General features: G+C 38.4%; 1 protein-coding gene across 2 annotated transcripts in view; it reads right to left on the bottom strand.

Moving 5' to 3' along the window:
• The window catches only part of LOC124368850 (KN motif and ankyrin repeat domain-containing protein 3-like), a 135,117-nt gene extending 116,076 nt beyond the window's left edge, over positions 1–19,041 (bottom strand). Inside the window, exon 1 of one of the 2 annotated variants that reach the window (XM_046826296.1) lies at positions 18,757–19,041. The gene's annotated coding sequence lies outside the window, so the exon portion shown is untranslated. The remainder of the gene's footprint in view (positions 1–18,756) is intronic. The other variant, XM_046826295.1, reaches the window with a different exon arrangement.
• Positions 19,042–20,475: the final 1,434 nt, after the last annotated feature.

Raw genomic sequence — 20,475 nt, forward strand, 5'->3', positions numbered from 1 at the left:
TAGAGATGTCCTGGTTCGTTATTACCTGCCTCAATATCAAACTCAAAAATAAATGTTAAACCAGTGCTGGGTAGCTCTTCTCAACTAGTAACCAGCATTCCTAGAGAGGTCCTGGTTCGTTATTACCTGCCTCAATATCAAACTAAAAAATAAATGTTAAACCAGTGTTGGACAGCTCTTCTCAACTAGTAACCAGTATTCTAGAGAGGTCCTGGTTTGTTATTACCTTCCTCATTACCAAACTCAAAAATAAGTGTTAAACCAGTGCTGGGTAGCTTTTCTCAACTAGTAACCAGCATTCCTAGAGATGTCCTGGTTCGTTATTACCTGCCTCAATATCAAACTCAAAAATAAATGTTAAACCAGTGCTGGGTAGCTCTTCTCAACTAGTAACCAGCATTCCTAGAGAGGTCCTGGTTCGTTATTACCTGCCTCAATATCAAACTAAAAAATAAATGTTAAACCAGTGTTGGACAGTTCTTCTCAACTAGTATCCAGTAGACGTAGCGAGGTCCTGATTAGTTATTACCTGCCTCAATATCAAACTAAAAAATAAATGTTAAACCAGTGTTGGACAGCTCTTCTCAACTAGTAACCAGTATTCTAGAGAGGTCCTGGTTTGTTATTACCTTCCTCATTACCAAACTCAAAAATAAGTGTTAAACCAGTGTTGGATAGCTCTTCTCAACTAGTAACCAGTATTCCTAGAGAGGTCCTGGTTAGTTATTACCTGCCTCAATATCAAACTCAAAAATTAAATGTTAAACCAGTTCTGGACAGTTACACATTTGTCTGGAGATGATAGTGGCGATTCATAAATTGTCTAGACTCCACGTTTAATCTGAACATTCTCCGCTAGTAACCAGTAGTCCTACAGATGTCCTGGTTTGATATTACCTCCATCAATATCAAACTCAAAAATAAATGTTAAACCAGTGCTGGGTAGCTCTTCTCAACTAGTAACCAGTAGTCCTAGAGATGTCCTGGTTCGTTATTACCTGCCTCAATATCAAACTCAAAAATAAATGTTAAACCAGTGCTGGGTAGCTCTTCTCAACTAGTAACCAGTAGTCGTAGAGAGGTCCTGGTTCGTTATTACCTGCCTCAATATCAAACTCAAAAATAAATGTTCCAGTGCTGGGTAGCTCTTCTCAACTAGTAACCAGTAGTCCTAGAGAGGTCCTGGTTCGTTATTACCTGCCTCAATATCAAACTCAAAAATAAATGTTCCAGTGCTGGGTAGCTCTTCTCAACTAGTAACCAGTAGTCCTAGAGAGGTCCTGGTTCGTTATTACCTGCCTCAATATCAAACTCAAAAATAAATGTTCCAGTGCTGGGTAGCTCTTCTCAACTAGTAACCAGTAGTCCTAGAGATGTCCTGGTTCGTTATTACCTGCCTCAATATCAAACTCAAAAATAAATGTTCCAGTGCTGGGTAGCTCTTCTCAACTAGTAACCAGTAGTCCTAGAGATGTCCTGGTTCGTTATTACCTGCCTCAATATCAAACTCCAAAAATAAATGTTAAATCAGTGCTGGGCAGCTCTTCTCGACTAGTATCCAGTAGTCATAGAGAGGTCCTGGTTCGTTATTACCTGCCTCAATATCAAACTCAAAAATAAATGTTCCAGTGCTGGGTAGCTCTTCTCGACTAGTAACCAGTAGTCCTAGAGAGGTCCTGGTTCGTTATTACCTGCCTCAATATCAAACTCAAAAATAAATGTTCCAGTGCTGGGTAGCTCTTCTCAACTAGTAACCAGTAGTCCTAGAGAGGTCCTGGTTCGTTATTACCTGCCTCAATATCAAACTCAAAAATAAATGTTCCAGTGCTGGGTAGCTCTTCTCAACTAGTAACCAGTAGTCCTAGAGAGGTCCTGGTTCGTTATTACCTGCCTCAATATCAAACTCAAAAATAAATGTTCCAGTGCTGGGTAGCTCTTCTCAACTAGTAACCAGTAGTCCTAGAGATGTCCTGGTTCGTTATTACCTGCCTCAATATCAAACTCAAAAATAAATGTTCCAGTGCTGGGTAGCTCTTCTCCGCTAGTAACCAGTAGTCCTAGAGATGTCCTGGTTCGTTATTACCTGCCTCAATATCAAACTCCAAAAATAAATGTTAAATCAGTGCTGGGCAGCTCTTCTCGACTAGTATCCAGTAGTCATAGAGAGGTCCTGGTTCGTTATTACCTGCCTCAATATCAAACTCAAAAATAAATGTTCCAGTGCTGGGTAGCTCTTCTCAACTAGTAACCAGTAGTCGTAGAGAGGCCCTGGTTAGTTATTACCTGCCTCAATATCAAACTCAAAAATAAATGTTAAACCAGTGCTGGGTAGCTCTTCTCAACTAGTAACCAGTAGTCCTAGAGAATGTCCTGGTTCGTTATTACCTGCCTCAATATGAAACTCAAAAATTAAATGTTAAACCAGTGTTGGACAGGTCTGTAGCTACGCAGAGTTACACTGTCACAACCGACACTCGACATAGAACAACTAGATCACATACAGGTTTGTCTAAATCTTTTCATAATTTCGATATTTTTCGTACTTTAAATGTACAAATCATTTGAGAATTCTAAACAAGTTATTAAAGGATCTAAGAGCATGGTGGAAAGACTTTTTACAGTCTTCAGGAGCCTATCTAGATGCACATATTTTGCAGAGATTAGCAGCGCAGACATATTGGTAGCAGGTTTGTTTTGTAGCATTTTTCTGTGATATTTTAATTGTCTATCGGTTACTTGTATTGTAATCAGTGGCGTAAATAAGAGAGGGGCGAGTGGGGTAGAACTCCACCTCCTAAGCAGTAAAACATTTTAAAAAAGTTATAAAAGCAATCCAACCTGTATGAAATGCAGAATTTAAATGCTTGAATTAGACTTTTCTAATTTATTTAAATTACGAATTATTCGGATTTAATCCATACCCCCCGGTGTGGTGTGCTTTTTAATCAGATTCGTTCCATCCCCCTCCCTCAAAGCCAAGTTCTAGTTATGTCACTGAAGGTAATAGGTAATTATCTAATTTTTACTGACTTTACTACATCACACATGCACGAATTATGTTATGACGCCCAGAAACCCTTACGTTTGACCTATTGCGCACTATAAATGAATGTGATTCTCAACATTGTCCTTAGGTTCTCTCCAATTCTGTAAGGATGACATGTGGACACCCGATGACATTCCTGAGAAGAAATTGTATCCTGCGGAGGTACTCTCTACGTACAGTACTGCAACTTTCGGTATGTGGGGTTGATTAAATTTGAATGTAGAGTTTAGCTCCAATTCACCTTCCTTTTATTGCAGAGTTTGGTATCTGACGCTGTCTCAGACTTGACTCCTGGAATCTGGAGTCATGTTCGTCTGAGTCTGAGACAGTGTCAGATACCAAACGCTGCAATAAAAGGAAGGTGATTTGGAGCTAAACTCGAAATTCAATTGAATCAACCCCTCCTACCATAGCTACGTTATGTGTAGGAAACTGGTTGCTCCACCGTGCTCAGAGATCGTGTATATCACATTGTAGTGCACTCAATTGTGTGCCTGATGAGACAATGAGACTACCACTTCACTATTTATAGGTGTCTCTGATGTCGAAACGATGTAAATGTTTCGTTTTGAACTTCTTCGTCGACTTTCTTTGGATCTCTTCAGACGAACATGACTCCAGATTCCAGGAGTCTAGTCCGAGAAAGCGTCAGATACCACACGCTGCAATTAAAGGAAGGTGATCTGGAGCTAAACTCGAAAATCAATTCTATCAGTATGAGATTGCTTTAATGACCGGCGATTTGGTCTTCGACGGGCCTATCAGGTGATTTGGTAGGTCGTTTGACTGGGCATTTGACAAATCTAGTTAGATGCTGGATGTGCAATGGCGCGGTATACCATGATAACTGCTTCCTAGTTGCAGACTTCCTAGCAATGTACTGCCAATTTAAAAAAGGACTTCTTTATTGTCTGGGGAAATTCCTTAGACAAGACTTACTTTACGTTGGAAACTGTTGAGGCATAAACGAAACTTCCAGGAATGAAATTAATGCTTTTTGGCAGACCTATTCGGTGGTGTTGGCTACGTTATTCGTCCTGGTCTTGACCTGCTGACCTACTCGAATACACCTTTACAATCACAGTTATTCCCATTCGTTCGGGTATTCCAGAGCTAGGACTGAATATTCAAACCAGTGGTCGATGAATAATAAATATCCCACAAGGAACCCGTACTTTGGCGGGCCTCTTATTCCAATAATAATTTATTAGGGAATATGAAATCATATCAAAACTACCAACACATGTATTGAATCTCTGTTATTTTTTACCTTGAATTTGTCTCTAGAAATCTAACTCTACGCTTATTAAATTTTCGACCTATATGACTTTGACAGCTGAAGTTATAGCATTTAGTATAATGCTCACTGCTGAAAATATAAAACCAGAATATTGCTAAATTGCTACCCGACCCGATATTCCTGTTCACTGGCGGACTTGCGTCGCAATCTAATCCACGTTCATCAATATTTACAGATACATCAAGGTTAAGATACCGTCTGGACCCCATTTAATGCAAATTAATCCAAATTAAAAATTTGATCGTATACAATTTAAGAAAAAATATTACACTTAATAAAATCTTTATGGCAAAGGACAATGCAGTATATGTCATTTTCGTTTATTTATTAACTACAAATAAATCGCCAGTTGAGCAGAAACATTTTACTTTGACGAAATACATGGCGCTAATCAAAGTACAATATTTCACTAATTTTGAACGAGATTTTTTTCACTTACGAGTTAGTGACATTTGCTTAATAATGGGGCAAAATTGTAAAAAAGTAATTAAAATGGGTGTGTGATGATGATTTTGACAAAAAAACGTCTTTAGATAAAATTTAGAGATAAACCGATTTGGTATTTAATGCGTTCTATTACTACACATATACGCATATACCGAGTGTTCTTTTTAGAAATACTTGCCGACATTAGAGGATTAAAGATATCCCAGACAACAATTAACCCCACCACATACTTCACAGGAAGGAAGTAGAATGTCAGCTGGCCCGAGGCGCCGAAGTCCGGTCTTGGCCTTGAATACACCAGTGACAGATCTGGATGACAACGGGATATTTATAGCGATGTACCCTCCACAATGATGTAACTTATTTTTGTAGACGCGCTGTCTCCCGTCTGTGACTGTATCTACGAACATAACAAACATCGCGTTATCGGATACCACAATCTGGACAAGTACCAGTCGCTGTGGACTGTTTGACGTTGGGCAGATCTCTGGCGAGTGCGAATCGATCGATCTTCAGAGTAACTAAACAGCTCGTACTCGAACTAGGATTTGAAGCCCTGTCGGATCACCTAGTCAACATTGGGAAAAAACACACTGGGGAAGTAACAATCCACCGACTTGATTGGCTATCTACTAAACAGGTACATATGAATTAACATAACACATTTATCCTCTTTTCGTGAGAATTGAAATTCCCAATTGTAATGTACAGAAATTTAAAAAGCATCAAACTTATTTTTTTCAACAAGTTCTGTCAAATCAAATCGAAAACTTAAACTGAATGCTTGAAGACCACAAAGAGGCATTCTAGATCAGACCTTCTAGAATATTTACCCTTTACTTGAGATAAAATATCCCGGAATGTCTGATCACGAATGCTTCCGGCCAGCAATGCAGAATGATAAAAAAACATCCCTTGAGATAAACATGCCAATAAGGTAATAGGAGGCTGATAAGATAACGCTTGCCCACTGAACCTACTCTTCTACAGGTATTCGCTTCCTGAGCACGGTATTGGTTAACTCATATATTTCTTAGTACGATAAAAACTTACTTGAAAGTATCTCATTTCTATTAAAAAATGTCATGGTGATCTTCTAAAGATATCCGAATGCCAAATACGATATCGAGATGGTAGTCAGGCCTGACCTTGTCAGCCACAGTACGTCATCGGTGGCCGAGATTGAGATTGAAAGGTGGCCTCTGCCTTGTGGTCCCTGAATGACACGAGTGGATAGACATAAATGAAATCGGCATGGTGTCTTGGCCTTGAGATTCCCAAATGTCAGTGGACGTGGATAATATCGCCACGAAAATCTTGTTTCATGTTCCTGCACGTCATCGGTGAACGGAAATATCAGGACGATGAGCAATTCAGAAATAGTAATTCGGAGTTATGTTTTCAACTATGAGCATTATATTACATTTTAGAACTGCAGCTTTCAAAGTCACGTCTATTCATAAGCTGATAAATCATTCAGTTATGTTGAGATAATCTAAGTAAAGAACGCTTGTAAGTTAAAGACAATTTAGAGGTAAATGGCAAACAAATCTGGTATATAACGTGACGTAAACAAGTTATCTTCATGGACGTTTGGGTATCAGCACGCTTGCTTATCAGCAATATGGTTAGTAAAATTCAGTTGGAGAGCAAGGAATACTAAAAAGACTTGATACTCCACAAGTATGAGCACGGTCAGTAACAAAACGTATGAGCACGGTCGGTAAGAATGATAAATTATTTATCAGCCAAAAACTAATCTGACTCATGGAAAAAATCTCATAAAACACCCATGAAATTATGATGTAAGTGATGAAAATAGTGATGACTCGTACTGTCACTGGAACAAATCGAGGAGTGGGGGAGTGAACTGTGGTGTGACTACCGAAGAGCAGATCGGACCTCCTTGTCGCCTTGGTGTGCCAGCCAGGGGACGACTATAATAGATTACTTTGTGTTTTTATAGAGATCTTAGCGGAAGTGAAATGGGCCGGCAGTGCCAGTTCTAGCCTGTCTCTCCGGCTACCTGATGCTGCCGGAGACATGTGCACTACGTCCTGTCCGGGAAATGATTCTAGAGTTGGAAAGATTACAAAGTTCTTCTGAGCCCTGCTTGAACACGTTTTTATGAGTTGGAAAGATTACAAAGTTCTTCTTCTGAGACTTGCTTGAACGCATTTTCATGAGTTGGAAAGATTACATAGTTCTTCTGAACGTTGTTTGAACACATTTTCATTCTTGAGACAAATTATAAATGTAAAGGGAATAATTTGTTACAATACCACTTTGTTATAACCTCGGATGTCGGGTTTTGCCAATACGTTAAATTGCCCGAGGCTTTAATAACTTTAGGTTGGTCAGGGCAAGTAGTCACTTTACTCAGGGTCCAGTGCATATAATTCTATACTTATATTTTTACTCTACTTACTGTTTTAGAAAGCATGTAACTTGCGACGATTACATACTAGTTAATCGCCACATGAAATTGAATTGGCATGTGCAGTACCAATATCTATAAATATACAAGGTAAAGAGAAGAAAACAGGATTTTCCGGACATTTGCCATCGTTCAATGATTCAAAAAAATCAGTAACACTACGTTTCGAGATCTGCAATCTGATCTCTTCTTCAGGTAAATAACATGGAGGTTGTGATTCCTGACTTACGCGTGTCACAACGCTCTGGTATGATTTTTTTAATTTTAACAGTGTTTGTGATTATATGTTAGGTTAGTTATTTACCTGAAAAAGATATCAGATTGCAGATCTCGAAACGTAGTGTTACCGATTTTTTATCACTGAACGATGGCAAATGTTCGGAAAAATCCTGTCTCCTTCACAACCCATGCATCGTCAAAAACAAACTTCAAACGAATAATAAAGAGAAGAGCTCTGAAGACCAATCCTTGAGGACTCCACAACGTTTCACCTATATAAGATGTAATTTAAGATACTTGTTTCTGATGCAATAGAAATACTGCCTTACTTTGGACACAGGCGCTTGCTTTCACGCATGCTTACACACAAAAATAATTTGCGTCCTTACTCGACTAAAATTTGAACTTTACTCCAAAATTGTTAACCCCAATTACCTGAGACCTGTACTGGGCTAATGTACTTCACACATACGTTGAATAACACCTTATCTTTCCATAATACTGTAGCCCCACATCCACCTGCTCTGCAGCTAGAGCTAAATATCAATCCAACAGAAGTGACTCACTCCATTAGGCTTGTGATTCAATGATGAAGGTAATCAAATGAATGGCGATTGATTGACCATAACAGGGTAGTTAATTCAGGGTTATTAAAGACAGGAAGCTATTACACCAATCACTTAGTTCACGTACAATGTCATGCTACAACGGATACGGATGGTAGAATTGCTGTGCGTCTGTTGCTGTAATTTGCGCTACAGTTTGGAGGATATTATCAAAGTGACAAAAACAGTGAAAACTTTAATGCTTGTAAAACAGAAACATTCACACAGGTAAAATAAAGTTGAAAATAAAATAAAAGCAGATTTTCATCTTTTTCCTGTTACAAAAGGATTAAAATTCAACAGATCCTATAAATAGAAAGATAAACTTTGTTAAATTATTCCAATATAGTTTTATAACACAATTATAAATTTGTATTTTGGCTCAAAATTGGTAGTTTCGACAAAGCAAACTTTATAGATAAATTAATGCATTTGTTTATTTGAAGTCTTACAGAGTTCAAACCATTTGGAACTAAAAATATGATCCATTTATGAGGCAACCGTAGGAAATATTTTTGCGATCTTAAATACTCTTGGGCAATAAAATGGCTTTAACAAAACTAACGTTTAATTTAATATAAGGAGTGTCCAAAAACACAAAAGAAAGTTGTACTAAACAAATCAAAGCCAGAAGAAGCAAACAAGATAATCAAGTGTCTTGTTTGATGCCTTGCTCGATTATCATAATTTTATGCGTGTTTATATCTAAAACATAACTGGTAAACGGTCTTCAGCATTGTAAATTCGTACAGATATTTTGTCATCGATGTTAAAAAAGAAGGTTACAATAAACGATATTTTCTCTCGTTTAAAAACACGACGATCGATTTATAGTTTTGACATTAAATATGTGTTACAAAAAAACACAAACTAAGCAAGAAAGACAAATCATTGGTTTCTACTGAAACCAATTTGGTTTCGGGCGATAAGAAACTGAGAAAATAATTTTTGTTGTTTTAATAAACATAGCGCTTATGCAAATGTTTAATTGAATTTAATGTAGCGCTTGAGCGGAATTACAGGACACTTCTAGGTCAGGCTTAATCAATTATCCAATCGCATTATCGCAACGCTTACATTAATACAGACAATATATTTAGCAATATTTAGGCATTTCCACATCTGCACATCATAAACAAAATTCCAATCCATACCATTTAATATAGCATGCTTATGGCTTATGGCTAATATATAAGCGTGTGAACTTATGGAATTGAATGGTAAATTCTGATCCAACGAATAGGGTCAGAGAGGTGCCCGCGGAATGGGTCAGATCCCTGGCTACGCCACTGTTAATGTACGGCTGTTACAGACAGAGTCACGCTACAATTATCACTGTGTCAGGGAGGTGATAACACGTCCTCCCATTTCCGCTGTGTAACGCTACACTCCCACCACGCGGCCTGGCCTGCATTGTACCGTCGGATCTGGAAAGTCCGGTAGACGGAACTCACAACTTTTCATTGTAAAGTCCGATAGTCGAACTCACAACTTTTGATTGACAAGTCCGATAGACGAACCCAGAACTTTTGATTGGAAAGTCCTGTAGACGAACTCAGAACTTTTGATTGGAAAGTACGGTAGACGGAACTCAGAACTTTTGATTGGAAAGTTCGGTAGACGAACTCACAACTTTTGATTGAAAAGTCCGGTAGACGGAACTCACAACTTTTGATTGAAAAGTCCGGTAGACGAACTCACAACTTTTGATTGAAAAGTCCGGTGGACGGAACTCACAATTTTTGATTGAAAAGTCCGGTAGACGAACTCACAACTTTTGATTGAAAAGTACGATAGACGGAACTCAGAACTTTTGATTGGAAAGTACGGTAGACGGAACTCAGAACTTTTGATTGGAAAGTACGGTAGACGGAACTCAGAACTTTTGATTGCCAAGTCCGATAGACGAACTCACAACTTTTGATTGAAAAGTCCGGTAGACGGAACTCACAACTTTTGATTGAAAAGTCCGGTAGACGAACTCACAACTTTTGATTGAAAAGTCCGGTAGACGGAACTCACAATTTTTGATTGAAAAGTCCGGTAGACGAACTCACAACTTTTGATTGAAAAGTCCGGTAGACGGAACTCAGAACTTTTGATTGGAAAGTACGGTAGACGGAATTCAGAACTTTTGATTGGAAAGTACGGTAGACAGAACTCAGAACTTTTGATTGGACAGTCTGGTAGACGAACCCACAACTTTTGATTGGAAAGTCCGGTAGACGGAACTCAGAACTTTTGATTGGAAAGTACGGTAGACGGAACTCAGAACTTTTGATTGGACAGTCTGGTAGACGAACTCAGAACTTTTGATTGGACAGTCTGGTAGACGAACTCACAACTTTTGATTGGAAAGTCCGGTAGACGAACTCACAACTTTTGATTGAAAAGTCCGGTAGACGGAACTCAGAACTTTTGATTGGAAAGTTCGGTAGACGAACTCACAACTTTTGATTGAAAAGTCCGGTAGACGGAACTCACAACTTTTGATTGGAAAGTACGGTAGACGAACCCACAACTTTTGATTGGAAAGTCCTGTAGACGGAACTCAGAACTTTTGATTGGAAAGTACGGTAGACGGAACTCAGAACTTTTGATTGGACAGTCTGGTAGACGAACTCAGAACTTTTGATTGGACAGTCTGGTAGACGAACTCAGAACTTTTGATTGGACAGTCTGGTAGACGAACTCACAACTTTTGATTGGAAAGTCCGGTAGACGAACTCACAACTTTTGATTGAAAAGTCCGGTAGACGGAACTCAGAACTTTTGATTGGAAAGTTCGGTAGACGAACTCACAACTTTTGATTGAAAAGTCCGGTAGACGGAACTCACAACTTTTGATTGAAAAGTCCGGTAGACGGAACTCACAATTTTTGATTGAAAAGTCCGGTAGACGAACTCACAACATTTGATTGCCAAGTCCGATAGACGAACTCACAACTTTTGATTGAAAAGTCTGGTAGACGGACTAAGAACTTTTGATTGGATAGTTCGATATACGGAACTCAGAACTTTCGACCTGAGTTAGAGATTGCACAGGTCCTAATGTTGCCTTTGACTATAGCACATTTTTATAACTACCTTGTACTGAATAGACTCTCCTCTGTTCTGTTCGACAAGATGCTCGCACAGCCCAGTGGCACGGAAACAGGTAGAATAAGGTTGAAAAGAGGATCGGCCTCTTGGTGACCTTCAGACCCTGGGGGCATGACGTAGCCAGCGAGGGGGAACAAGGGGTCCGAAACCCCCTCCCTAAACTTTTAATTTTGTTCAATTACTTTTTTAGGAAACGATTATTATTATTTTAATAATTCAGTATTACTGGCATGTACTGCTGAGAGATCGTTCTCAACATTAAAACGGGTCTAGGACCTTTTAAGGAACAAAATGGGGAATGAGCGGTTGACCTCGCTTCCCTTACTTTCTATCCACTGCGGAAACATATCAGTCATCTTGACCCCCCCCCCGAAATTTTCCCTGGCTACGTTCTTGCGTGGGGGATTAACCGGTTTCCCATAATCCATTTTTTATTTTGCAGGTATATTCTATACCATTTAATTAACAAACAATATACATTTTAACTGACATATTTATATTTTAAACTATTTTATTTTGTCAATGAAGAAATATTAAAGAACACGTAATTTCCTTAACATATATTTAACTTCAAAACATAATATTTCCCTAAATCGTAAATGAATAAAAACATGAAACTATATCTCACGTACATGTTGTAAAATGTTCACATTTTTACCATCAGTCATTTTTATTTTACCCTGATAACAAAATTACCTAAATTTTAAACTTGAAATGCCTGTAATTTCACGTGGAGTAATAAAAATTGTTTCACCTTTTTATATTTAGGGTTACCTCAACCGGTCATGTATTCAACGTGACAAATATTACCCAAACACAAAATCGACAGCGCTACGTAAGTTACCTTATCGCTGACGTCTAAAACTAGGGGGGGGGGAGGGGATTGGTGAATACCGCTCTTCGAATACTGGCGAAGCCCCTCATCTTCTATTCTACCGTTAACTCGTAGTGTTGACGAATATAAAAAAGTATTTAGGAGGGGACTGGCACTCTGGGTGGTTTAGGAGGTATAAAATATCCTCCAAAAACAATAGCTCAGGAATCTTCCCCCGGGAAATTTTTGAATTTCAAGACCTCATAAGCGTGTTGTAGCTAAAAGAAACTACTGGGTGAAATTTTAAAAATGTCGGGGGGGGGGGGGGGTTGAGCCCCTTAGCCCCCCCCCCTTGTATACGCCCCTGACTCTTATTAATTCTAAGTAAACTCGCAAACATTTTGGAGATTAACTTAAAATTATAATGGATTCACACACTGGCATAGGATATACGTACGTCTATAAAATTGGTTAAGTATTAGGGCCCTCAACACTGATTTCCGTAGACATTGAGACTGCTTGAAAGACGAATCGCTTCCCGACCACTCAAAAATCTGGAAAATGGGTGGCTTTACCGGAAAATGTCGTACTTTACTTGTTATTTTGGCGGTAAACATATAAAAAGTGATGTGAAGAACACGTCTAATTCAAAAGTGTCCTAATGAGTATATCTACAATTTTGTCTCCCTTATGAACTTATATAAAATTTATATTCAAGTGGCTAATAGGGTAAATATCATCAACCTTTCATAATATAGAATAATCCTTACACGAACGCCACGGTATCATCCGATGAGGTGCCGAATGTTGGAAAAATATAATGTTACTAATTTATAACATTTGGAGTTTATTTTAGCAAATTGTAAAGTAGATCTTTTTCGTTCAACTCTTAACCGAGCATCTCCAAGTTGGCTCTGTACAAAGAAAAGTACAGTATATTGTACAGAAGGGCTTCCTGTACTGTAAGCGCAATAGAGCTGGTCTCACCAGAAGCGTCGCACCGGGTTCAGATAACGCAAGCAAGCAAGATGAAATTGTTAGTAGAATCGTGTCGCAATATCGCAATATCATTACCCCCTCTCCTCCTACTTAAAGCCGTTCGCGGTTTAATCGTACCATACGAGGAGAACACATGAAGTACCAAAAAGTATAAACACGCATACCGAAAATGGGGAATCACGAAAATCAAATGAACTGTGCCTAATGCCAAAACGTGGCACAACGTTTTCCTTTTCACGCTACTACTCCTTTTTTTCGCAATCTTTGTACGACCAGAAGAGTTCTGGAATGTGTAAAATAGCCCCGGGGTCTCGTTTTAGCCGTAATGATTGTGTTTGAGGAAAATCAAAACTGTACCTTGTCTACCGAAATGATTGTGTAGATGTAGTTTGTGCTACTTATTGGAATAAAATGTTTACAAATCGTGAATATTTTATTGAAATCGAGAAAACCCTTCTTGGAAATGATTGTTGATCATGTCGTTCAACATAAAAATTGTGGCTTTTATTGGATGAAACCTGGAAATGAAAAGTTACTCAAGTTTATACCTGCATCCATTCCATCAAAATTAGAAGACCATGCCAGTCTGGAAAATGTCATTCTAGTACAGTACAAACGCTTTGTGTACGTAGTTCAGAATTCATAGCTCATAGAATCTATGAATGATAAAAATACTAGTATTACTGTTTCTGCTGTTTTATTGTAAGTTTTGTACATTTTTTCTCGGCTCCGTAGATAATTAAGAACTCTAATTATTTGAGGGTAATTAATTGATGAGGAAAGATTAGTCTAACACTGAATCCCGCTTTACTTATTACAAATTTCTTAAAGGTAGTATTCACTGAGGTTCTCAGTAAATAGCCAACATACAAACACTGAATAAACGGCAGCTCTCAATGTGGGTCATGTCTTGTCACAGTAAATCTGCTCTAAATCAGTTATTTATTATTCGATTTTAATAATTTGGTATCATTAGATTTGTGATAAAATCTTCTAAAATATGATATTGTTGTAATTCTTGAGAAAAATTTCTGGTTTTTAAGATATTCAAAGTTTAAAAGTTTTAATAGTCGCCATTTTGAAAATACTAAAGATAATTGAATGATAAGTTTTTCAGCAGCTAACCCCCTTATCATAAATATTTGAGTCAAATTTGGTATAATTTAATTTATTAGATTTTAAGATACTTTTTTATAAAAAACAAATACAGACAGAGAGATGGGAAACTAAGCATTGGAGACCCATGTCCATATGGTGAAATATGCTTCCCTTGACCTTTGGTATACCTTTGTCCAGAGAGTTACAGGACACCCTGTATAAATATTGCGTCTCCCATATGAAGTTTGGTAATCACGTAGCTATGTGGGAGTGGTTTATTCAATGTGAATGTTGAGTTTAGCTCCAGTTCACCATCCCTTTAGCGCAGTGTCTGGAATCTGACGCTGTCACAGACTTGACTCCTGGAATCTGGAGGCATGTTCTTCTAAAGAGATAAAAGAAAGTCGGCGACGAAGAAGCTCAAAATGAACTCTTTACATCGTTTCGGCACCAGAGACACCTGGACTACAAAAAAGTGTAATCTAGATAGAGAGGTATTGTCATTGTATCATCAGATGCACAAGTGATACACAATGCGGGAGTCAAGACTGTGACAGAGTCAGATTCCAGACGCTACACTAAGACATCCACATTAATTTTCGCATTACTCTTTCCTCCTACACACTAGTTTCATCACACAAATTAACGTTCACTTGAAGGCTAAACTCCACAATGTTCCACAGGAGTCCTATGCTAGGTGCATGATGTTCCGTTACATGCAGCTCCCGTATGTTTTTATCGGGAGAGGGAAGATTTCAAGGCCCATGTTTGGGGGGGGGGGGTGCAAAAGGCATAGCAGGGGTTGATGCCGATGTCTACAAAATGTACAGTTTCGCCCCATTTATCCGAATCGAAACAAGAACAAAAATTGACAACAAAACAAAATTTGAGATTATGGTGCATTAAAATTTGTATGAATCGAAAGGATGTATAAATACCAGAGAAGACTCTGATCCGTTTCAAAACCGATTGACTGTTACAGGTATCGAGACACAATATTATTCGTTATAGATTCATTGATAGATTTTAATCGATTGTTTCGTTCTATGCTCTTTCCTCCAAGTAAAGTCTGCAGTAATTTACGATTTTATACTAAGTCTTAACTAATGTTTTTGCAATAATTAACAAATGGTGAATGTAAAAGAATCCCTTATTTCACCAGGCGAAGTTGGGGCTCTAACAAAGGTTGCCAGTTTATTGCTTTATTTTAATAAAATAATAAAAATAAAAGTCCGATTTAGTTACGCGTAGTATGTATCATGTTTGCAACAAAAAGAAACAAACTACAATTGCCACATTCGAACCTGCGACCCCAGTTAAATACCAATTGACATCTCGATGCAGTTTCATAACTACGCCGCGCCATCCGAGGTTCATTTAGTTGCATCGTTTCCTGATTCGTTGCCTTTTTCTAAATGAAAATGATGAATTCTACCAATAATCGGCATTTACAATTATAATACATTATAATATACTAATTATAATACAGTGATTATAATACATCTGTTCATTCTATTTAATTTAGTTTTTCATTCATCAATGCCGGAACGCTATTTACAACTCTTCTAGATTTAGTGCGCCATTTCGGTGCAGTTCATTTGTAGACGTTGTAAAGTAGTTATTTTTTCGAGTATTTTCGTATATAATTGATCCGGACTGAGTGGAAATCCGAATAAAAAAGGGCCAAAACTAAGTGAAACCATACAAAACCGTTATAGATCGCTATACACGCCACAACGCCGGACATCAATCGAATGTAGTTTTCAGATTTTGTATTCTACTGATTGTGAATCATGGCTGGGAAAATTGTGCAATTTATTGTGAATGGAATTAAATTATTTTTCCTTTGTCTTAAAAAATAGTAAATTCCAATAGCTGTTTTTCAGAGCATGACTGTCACTAGGCAGCAGGCACATATGTTTAAGGGGGTTCGGTATGCCCTATCCTTCCCATGTTAATTTGGCCAATTTTTATGTACCTTTTTCTCAGAAACCTTTAAAGCTATCATCATCAAACTTTAGGACACTACTGTTTAGACCTTTGTTAACATTTAGAGCGGAACAAAGTTAAAAAAAGAAGTTTTTATTTAATTTGTTGTACATAAAAAATTTATTAATTTTTTGTAAAATAATTTATAATTATAATTTTTTTTTTTAAATTTAAAATAGATTTTTATAATGTCTTCCGCTCTAAATGTTAACAAAGGTCTAAATAGTAGTGTGCTAAAGTTTGATGATGATAGCTTTAAAGGTTTCTGAGAAAAAGGTACATAAAATTGGCCAAATTAACATGGGAAGGATAGGGCATACCGAACCCCCTTAAGTTTCACTTTAAGTTCTTTGTTGTTTATTGATTACATGATTACAGTTATAAAACTAGAGTGCGGAGAAATATAACAGCTTGTCTATGTAATACAGTGCCGAATAAGGACTGATAATATTCCAGACTTGAGGAAACGTCCTGGACTGTACGTGTCCTATAAGCGAATGAGACTTACCAAACTCATTTGTATGCATTCCTACAACTCTTTTTGTCAGGTGAACAAAGCGACATCGTGGACTACAAGCGGACGTGTGCTTGGGCCTTGTACACAGAATACGTACAGTATACGTCATGTGCATTTTCGAGCAACCTGTTAATACTGTCTGAGCATAATTTTGTCGATTTAAAACTAGCGTATAAATTGACAGCAAAACACACCTAGGGCCGTAGAGTGTTGAAGTCCCTTGGAAAGAAGAGGTAGAAAATAAACCTCAAATTTGATGAATAAGAGTCCTACTCTAGTTTTGATGGACGTCGGTCACGGATCGAGGGTCCTTCATGTAGAGTTTTAACCCTTCCTTTGACTTTTCCTTATTGATCCTGGATGTGCATTTGTGTCTCTAGATGGACACCTTTTCATTTCGTAAGACCAGCGAACAGCTAAAGTAATGCGTAAAGACTAATTATTAGGTGTGCAAAAGGGAGATATAGAATATTAATTAATTTAATCTAAACAATTATGAAAAGTACCATCCTTCTCCCACATGTCATCAAGGCGCGTTGTGAAATTATTACATTGGTTACCGATTCATGAAAAAAGGAATATAATGGTTGCCCAGTTTCATAAAAGGAAAATTCAAAACTCACATTCCGTGGCTTTTTTGTGTCAGTACAGTGCGTTTTAAACTCCACATTAAAACTAGCCTACCCTCTTGCAAATATAAAACGAACTTTAGGATTACAATAACGGCACGATTTCCCGTCGTGAAATCAAACCGAGGATCGTGTGTGTGGTGAGTATCTGAGAGGTGATTGCAGAGAATGTGTACGGCCCTTTTAGAGTGCTTAAGTAGTTTTACTATGTTTACTGTTAGTACATATACACAATTTTAAGAGTCCACTTAGCCCAGAGACAACGCACTTACTGCACCCTCTTAGATACGGCCATGCAAGCTAATAAGTAGAAATTACATTGTGGACTTTGCATACCATTGTTATCTGCCGCACGTAATTAAACCTCCCACAACTTCGGACAACTTTTCTGTTTAATTTATGTAATTTTCCAATTGCAACTTGTTATCTTTCACATGATTGTGACATTGCTTCCTATGCTCTTTGTGAGGAAATAATATACCGTACAACAGGTTTTTGGTGGGAATATGTTATTTATATTTTTGAGGCAAGAACAATAGAGAATGAATTGTTAAACACAATTTTGCGACATCTTATAATTAGGGCAGAATAAAAATGCTTCATGATAAGATCGTGAACTTTTAACATACTGCACATGCAAGATGGTTACATATGTTTTTTTATTTACAAGAAATGAATATCCTAAGTAAAATATTATTCAAAAAATTTAATTTTTGTTAATTATATTGAATTAAAAAATATAATTTCCTTACTCTTAAATGAATATAAATAATGTCACGGTCTAAAACGGAAGCTCACTTGTAAGTACTGTAAAGACACCGCATTTTCGACCGTTTTTTATGGCCTGATTGAAAATTATCTGAGTTTCCTACTTTAATACCTATTTCCTTGTGGATCGATCAACAAAAATATTCTACTTTTTTTGTCTTCAGGGAAGACTTCTTCAGGGCTATGTTTTTAAGATAAAAACAATTTTCCTAACCAATAATATATTGCACTACCTTAATGTACAGAGGCGACGATATTACGATTTATATGGGGCAGTGGTGGAGAGGGGGGGGGGTGTTTACTCCTTCCCCGTTTCAAAACACAAATTTATAACTTTGCAGTCACTAAGTTTAACTTAGAGAAATTACATTATTTGGGTTTGAGAGAAATTGCCAAATCTACTAGTGTTATTGTTGACCATTACAATTCTTCAAGGTAGATTGGCTTAACTAAAAAAAAGAACTCAAACACCATTGTACGTTAATAGGAAGTACAAACAATAAGCTACAATGTAATACGGAGAATCTCAGTTCTCGAGTTTATTACGTGAAGTGGACGCGTCATTTGGGCGTGAAATTTCCAAGAACTTGAGTGTTATTTATCTCTAGATCTACTTATTGATTAATTTAAAAAAAAGGTATTAAAATAAAATTTTTTCCTAGAATTCAAAGAGTTGAAAACGTTTTGATTTACAACGGTTTTAAGCACTCGTGGTGACTATTAGTAGGAATATTGCGATATTTCGGTAGAGTCGGATCGGATGATATCAACAAAAGTCAGGAATACCTCTATTGTAAGGATCGGCTCACATTCCACAGAACAGGTGTCACAGGGCGGAAGCCTCAAAACCAGTTTCTTCTGTTTAAAACCAGCTGTGTCTCAGATAAGGCATTATCACACGTTCGCTCCTGGCGTAGTAAGTTCCGTGAAATGTTGTAACGCGTGGCTCACAGCGTGTACAGGAGCAGATGGGCCACTCGAACTACACTCACGGACCACAAAGCGACTTGAACGTACGGTTCCACCTAGCGTGGTGCGGCGACACAATACTTACTACCGCCTCGACTGTTGCCTACGGACCGCCAAAGCCAGACACGGTGTGGAGGGGGATCGGGGGAAGGGGTGGGGGCGCGCCCACCTGACTCTCAAGGCCAGCTCCACGACCTCAATCAGCCAGCTATTCACCTAAATATGTTTATCGCTCTCCGAGTGTACGCTTACTGGAGATATGGCGGTATGACAAGCTCCTCTACGTGATCGTTCATACTCGCAGAGATGTCTCATCTCTTATCTCTAGAGACACTGTCTTGGTCAGATGGCCAGCTCCACGACCTCAATCAGCCAGCTATTCACCTAAATATGTTTATCGCTCTCCGAGTGTACGCTTACTGGAGATATGGCTGTATGACAAGCTCCTCTACGTGATCGTTCATACTCGCAGAGATGTCTCTTCTCTTATCTCTAGAGACACTGTCTTGGTCAGATGGCCAGCTCCACGACCTCAATCAGCCAGCTATTCACCTAAATATGTTTATCGCTCTCCGAGTGTACGCTTACTGGAGATATGGCGGTATGACAAGCTCCTCTACGTGATCGTTCATACTCCCAGAGATGTCTCTTCTCTTATCTCTAGAGACACTGTCTTGGTCAGATGGCCAGCTCCACGACCTCAATCAGCCAGCTATTCACCTAAATATGTTTATCGCTCTCCGAGTGTACGCTTACTGGAGATATGGCGGTATGACAAGCTCCTCTACGTGATCGTTCATACTCCCAGAGATGTCTCTTCTCTTATCTCTAGAGACACTGTCTTGGTCAGATGGCCAGCTCCACGACCTCAATCAGCCAGCTATTCACCTAAATATGTTTATCGCTCTCCGAGTGTACGCTTACTGGAGATATGGCTGTATGACAAGCTCCTCTACGTGATCTTTCATACTCGCAGAGATGTCTCATCTCTTATCTCTAGAGGCACTGTCTTGGTCAGATGGCCAGCTCCACGACCTAAATCAGCCAGCTATTCACCTAAATATGTTTATCGCTCTCCGAGTGTACGCTTACTGGAGATATGGCTGTATGACAAGCTCCTCTACGTGATCTTTCATACTCGCAGAGATGTCTCATCTCTTATCTCTAGAGACACTGTCTTGGTCAGATGGCCAGCTCCACGACCTAAATCAGCCAGCTATTCACCTAAATATGTTTATCGCTCTTCCGAGTGTACGCTTACTGGAGATATGGCGGTATGACAAGCTCTTCTACGTGATCGTTCATACTCCCAGAGATGTCTCATCTCTTATCTCTAGAGACACTGTCTTGGTCAGATGGCCAGCTCCACGACCTCAATCAGCCAGCTATTCACCTAAATATGTTTATCGCTCTCCGAGTGTACGCTTACTGGAGATATGGCTGTATGACAAGCTCCTCTACGTGATCTTTCATACTCGCAGAGATGTCTCATCTCTTATCTCTAGAGGCACTGTCTTGGTCAGGTGGCCAGATGGA

This window comes from Homalodisca vitripennis, chromosome X (assembly GCF_021130785.1).
Source record: "Homalodisca vitripennis isolate AUS2020 chromosome X, UT_GWSS_2.1, whole genome shotgun sequence".
In the NCBI taxonomy this organism is placed as follows: Eukaryota; Metazoa; Arthropoda; class Insecta; order Hemiptera; family Cicadellidae; genus Homalodisca; species Homalodisca vitripennis.